Source organism: Narcine bancroftii, chromosome 1, assembly GCF_036971445.1.
Source record: "Narcine bancroftii isolate sNarBan1 chromosome 1, sNarBan1.hap1, whole genome shotgun sequence".
NCBI lineage: Eukaryota > Metazoa > Chordata > Chondrichthyes > Torpediniformes > Narcinidae > Narcine > Narcine bancroftii.
The window spans coordinates 150,673,831-150,679,830 of NC_091469.1; the positions used below are offsets into that span (position 1 = coordinate 150,673,831).

General features: G+C 39.1%; 1 long non-coding RNA gene across 2 annotated transcripts in view; it reads left to right on the top strand.

Moving 5' to 3' along the window:
- Window positions 1–5,751, top strand: part of LOC138765073 (uncharacterized) — an 80,736-nt gene extending 74,985 nt beyond the window's left edge. For both annotated transcript variants that reach the window (XR_011358456.1, XR_011358461.1), the window contains one exon: window positions 5,658–5,751. This is a non-coding gene — a long non-coding RNA (uncharacterized lncRNA). The remainder of the gene's footprint in view (window positions 1–5,657) is intronic.
- Window positions 5,752–6,000: the final 249 nt, after the last annotated feature.

Here is a 6,000-nt window from a genome sequence, read left to right on the forward strand (position 1 = left end):
ACAGGAGGCGTCCGTTGTCATTGCACTTGCCGACACCATGCTTGCCAAGGATTCCTGGCCAGGTTTCTGAGTCTTTGCCGACGCGAGCGTTGAAGTCACCAAGGATGACAACCTTGTCGGCTGTAGGGGTGCGTTGGATGAGGTTGCGCAGGTCAGTGTAGAACTTGTCCTTTTCTGCTGGTTCCGCCTGGAGGGTTGGAGCATAGACACTGATGAGGGTGATGCAACGCTTGTTTTGAAGGGGGAGTCGCATGGACATGATCCGGTCTGAGTGGCCTGTCGGGAGGTTTTTGAGTTTGGAGGCAATAGAGTTCTTGACCATGAAGCCAACACCAGATAGGTTTCGTTCAGCCTGAGGCTTGCCAGACCAGTAGAGTGTGTAGCCCACGCCGTGTTCTTGGAGGCTGCCTACATCTGCAAGGCGGACTTCGCTGAGAGCGGCTATGTCGATGTCTAATCTGAGGAGTTCATGTGCGATGAGGGCAGACCGATGTTCAGGTCGGTGGCTGTCAGCCTTGTCTAGCATGCTTCTGATATTCCAGCATGCTAGCTTGAGTTTGTGTGCATTTTTTGAGGGGGAGGACATGAACATGTCCTCGGGCCTGCGCAAAGGAGCTTTTAGGTGGAGTGCAGTGTGCACAGTACTGGCCCCACCCTTTACACCCATGGTTCGTGTGCCGTGGCCAAGCAAGCTGAGACGTGGCAGTGAGGTCCTTGGGTCATAGGTTTTATACCTGAGTGTCCTTCTCCTTTGCAGGTTGCTTAACCGGGCTGAAGAGGCCTGCCTCCCCTTTTAGATCGAACCATATCTGGAGATCTATGACCACTGTCCACAGTTTTGGAGTGGTGCGCCCTGGAATCGGCCTGCATTAGTTTACTCCTGCTGCGGCCGAGTGCTGGCGGTGCGGGCGAGCTTTCTTCTGCTCCTCCTGCTGGGCCCTGCAGGGAGCGCCCGGAACATCTTCAGCCGCATGGTCCAGGGAAAGCAGGCGACAGCTACAGCCGACAAGGTTGTCATAATCTTGTAGACCTCTACTAAATCACCTCTCATCTTTCTTCACTTCAAAGAGAAAAGTCCTAACTCTGTTTACCTCGCCTCATAAGGCATGCTTTCCAATCCAGGCAACATCCTGGTAAATCTTCTCTACATGCTCTCCATAGCTTCCAACATCTTTCCAATAATTATGTTGCTGGTGTCCTGAGACAGCAGGAACTGTGGACGGGAATCGATGGAGGAGAGGCAGCTTCATTAGTGGGATGGACTGAGCTGCATCAGGGCAGATCTGACCAAAGTTTACCCCTCATTCATATAACTGTACAAACCATACATCAAATAGACCATGGAAACAGGCCATCACGGCCCTTCTTTCCGTGCCGAAACACTTACACTCTCCTAATCCCACTGACCTGTGCTCTGCCCATAACCCTCCATACTTTTGACATCCATATACCTATTCAAATTTTTCTTGAAAGATAATATTGTCCCTGCCTCCACCACCTTCATCGGAAGCTCTTTCCACACAGACCCCAGCCTAGATGTGTTGCATCTAAATATTTCCCCACTAACTCTCACCTCATGTCGTCTGGTTTGAATCTCCCTTGTCCTCAATGTAAAAAGTCTCTCCACATCTAATCTCTCTCTCTCCTCCTCAACATTATAAAGAACTCTATCAAATCCCCCCTCAGTCTTCTACGCTCCAAGGAATAAAGACCGAACTTGTTTAACCTTTCTCTACAACTTAGGTGCTGAAACCCAGGTCTCATCCTGGTGAATCTTCTCTGTCCTTGCGCTATTTTGTTCACATCCTGTAATTTGGTGACTGGAACTGAACACAATATTCCAAATTTGGCCTCACCAATGCCTTGCACAATTTTAACATGACCTCCCAACTCCTATACTCTATGCTCTGATTTATAAAGGCCAGAATTCCAAAGGCCTTCTTCACTATCCTGTCCACCTGAGATTCCACCTTCAAGGAACTGTGGGCCATTATTCCTAGATCTTTCTGTTCAATGCCCAACCACTCACCACGTATGTCCTATTTTGATTAGTCCTACCAAAATGTAGCACCTTGCACTTGTCAGCATTAAACTCCATTTGCCATCTTTCAGCCCACTCTTCTACTTGCCCAAATCTCTCATGCAAGATTTGAAAACCTTCCTCACTATCCATAACGCCACCTATCTTAATATCATCTGCATACTTACTAATCCAATTTATCACCCCATCATCCAGACCATTCACATATATTACAAACAACAATGGACCCAGTACAGACCCTTGAGGTACACCACTAGCCACTGGCCTCCAACCAAACAAACAATTCTCCACCACCATTCTCTGGCATCTCTCATCCAGCCATTTTGCTACTTCCATATTCACACCTAATGATTAAACCTTCCTAACTAACCTTCTGTCTGGGACCTTGTCACAGGAATTACTGTAGTCCATATATACAACATCCATTGCCTTACCCTCATCAATTTTCCTGGAAACCTCTTCAAAATATTCAATAAGATTTGTCAAACCTGACCTTCCACGCACAAATCCATGTTGACTTTTCCTAATCATATCATGTCTATCCAGATAATTATATATACCATCTCTAAGAACATTTTCCATTAGTTTTCCCACCATTGACTTCAAAATTACAGGCCGATAATAGCTCGGTTTACTTGCTAATGACATCTTAAGTATTTCTGTCAGAGCCCCTGCTATTCCTACACTGACTTCCCTCAGAGTCCTAGGGAATATCCTGTCAGGACCCGGAGACTTGTCCACCTTTATATTTCTTAAAAGCTCGAGAATGTCCTCCTCTTCAATAATCACAGTTTCCATACCTTCCATACTTGTTTCCTTACCTTACACAATTCAATATCTTTCTCCTTAGTAAATAATGAGGAAAAGAAACTGTTCAAAATCTCCCCCGTGTCTTTTGGTTCCTCACAGAGCTGATTCTCGAAGGGACTGATTTTATCCCTCAACTATCCTCTTGCTGTTAATATAACTGTAGAAACCCTTCGATTTATTTTCACCTTATTTGTCAAAGCAACCTCCTATCTCTTTTCAGCTTTTCTAATTTCTTTCTTCAGATCCTTTTTGCATTCTTTATATTCCCCAAGCACCTCATTTTCTCCACGCTGCCTATATTTACTGTATCAGTAAGTATACGTTACCAGTTATTACTGCGTAATTGCAGGATATCACTGTGCAAGAAATGACTGCCTTGGTTCTAACTTCACAAACAATGACCACATTGAGGTGGGGGGGGGGGTGACGTGGTAAGCAAGGTGGTTAGCGCAATGCTATTACAGCACCAGCGACCTGGATTTGAATCCTGCTCTGTCTGTAAGGAGTTTGCATGTTCTGCCTGAGTTTCCTCTGGGTGCTCCAGTTTCCTCCCACCGTTCAAAACATACTGGGGTTGTAGATCAACTGGGCAGCATGGGCTCGAGGGCCGAAAGGGCCTGTTACCATTCTTTATAGCTAAATTAAATTTAAATTTGAAAAAGCAGATTTAAGGCACTACTTTGCAACACGATGGAAGCAGGTCTTTTTTTTAAAGTTAGTGTTTCCCGCATTAAAATAATCCTCTCTTTTCTGAAGTATTTTAATGTTGGAAGGAAAATGTTAAAATGATTTACTTTGATTCCTCACTTTAGGCAATAAATATTTTTGAAAACATGTATTTGGATGAATTATTGCATCAGATGTGGGCAACTAAATCAGTTAATGTATCCCTTTACTAGCTACAATCAGAGTGTCCATCGTCAGAGAGAAGCAGGAATTCTGGGAAGCCACATGACTGAAGATTTTTTTTAATTTAATTTTTTTTGAAAACTTTATTTTAAATTTTGCAAAATACACATAATAATCCTCTACAAATACAAATGGACTATTAACTACAACCTTACCCCACCACCCCCACTAAACTAAAAAAAGGAGAAAAAAAGAACAAACCCCCTCCCCCTCTCCCCCTTCGGAGCTTAAAAGAAAATTCTATTAAATGCTTTATGTTTGGAGTTGCTATTCACTTAACTTCTAATGACATATGCTCTAAATACAAATATCAGTATAAAAAGAGAAATTATTTTGTAAATTATATGTTACTCTTTCTATTGATAAGCACGATTGCATTTCGTTAGGACCATCTTTGCCAACTCAATTGTATATCATTTATCCATGTTACATTTTCTTGCGACTGCTAATCCTAGTCTTAAAAAAGTTAAATATGGTTTAGTCATTTGTAATTCTATAAAGGTAAATAACCCATTAAACACATCAGCGGATCCAATTGCAAATCTGTTTTGAACAAATCTCTCAAAAATTTCATAAATTCCTCCCAAAAATATTTAACCTTCTCACATGACCAAACTGAAAAGTACCTTTCTGCTTCCTACACCTAAAGCACAAATCTGTTAAACTAAATTCATATCTCTTCAATTTTTCAGGGGTCAAATATAATTGATGCAAAAAATTATAATTAACCATATTATTTCTAACATGAATTAACTTTGTAACATTATCTACGCATATTTTAGACCATTCTTCCCATGTCAAAACAATATCATTTTCCCATTTCTCTTTAACTTTATTAATATTAACCTTTTCCATCTTCTCCTGTAACAACCTATACATATCAGAAATAAAACCTTTTTCAACTTGATCCCCAATTAATAACTCTAATTTCCTATGACCTGGCAAAATTAATTCCTGCCCATAATTCTTCTTCAAAAAATTACGAAGTTGATAATAAACAAAGAATTTGGCAAAATGCCAAACGAACAAACTTCCCTGCCTCAGAACTATCTAATATACAAGCTAATCCTCTAGTCTGCCAGCCCTTAAAATGAAGATTATTTAAAGAAAAAGGAATTAATTTATTTTGATATGATGGTGCCTTTATAGATATCTTCCCTTTAGAACCTATGAGTAAATTTCAGTAATACCAAATATTCATTATGTGTCTTAAAACAGGTAACTCAAATGTTTGAAATAATGTAGGATTCCATTTATAAGTAAAACCAGCAATATTATTTTCAGAAATCTGATCCGTCTCTATCTTTGCCCATCTAGGAGATTGTACCATATCAAATAGTCTATTAATAAACTTCAACTGTGCAACTTCTTAATAATTTTGAAAACTAGGTAACTGAAAACCCCCTAATGCATAACACCAAGTTAATTTTTGAATAGAAACTCTTGACGATGAACCTTTCCATAAAAAATAACCTAATTGCTTTATTTATTTCCTTAAATTTTTTTTGGTAATAAACATGGTATTGATTGAAAAGGGTATTGAACATGAGGGAAAATTCATCTTTATACAATTAATCCTTCCAATTAAAATCAATGGTAAATCTTTCCACTTATTTAAATCAATTTTAATCTTGTTTAATAATGGAATATAATTTAAATTATATAAATCTTGATACTTTGTATTTACAATTACTCCTAAATATTTAATTTTAGTAGCCAATCTAAACTTAGTTATTTGCTCATCAGCTATTAGTAAAATCTCACTTTTTTCCCAATTAACTTTATAGCCTGATAACTTACCATACTGATTTAACAAATCTTGTAATAACCTCAATGAACTTTTTGGATTTTTTAAAATAAATCCACAAACTAATTTTATATTCGCTTCCTTTCGCAGTTATCCCTTCAATATTCAAATTCTGTCGGACAGCTTGAACCAAAGGTTCTATTACCAAGGCAAACAACACAGAGGAAAGAGGACAAGCCTGTTTGTTGAACGAAATAAATAAAAAGAATCTGAAATCTGACCATTCATCATGACTCTTGCTGTAGGTCCAGCATATAAAGCTTTAAACCAACTTCTAAATAATGGATCAAAAGTAAATCTTTCTAATACTTTAAACAAAAATTTCCACTCAACTCGGTCAAACGCTCTCTCAGCATTTAAAATATTACCATTGGTTGATTCAATTGCTGTTTTGCTACAATAATTAATGAAATTAATTTAAGTATATTATCCA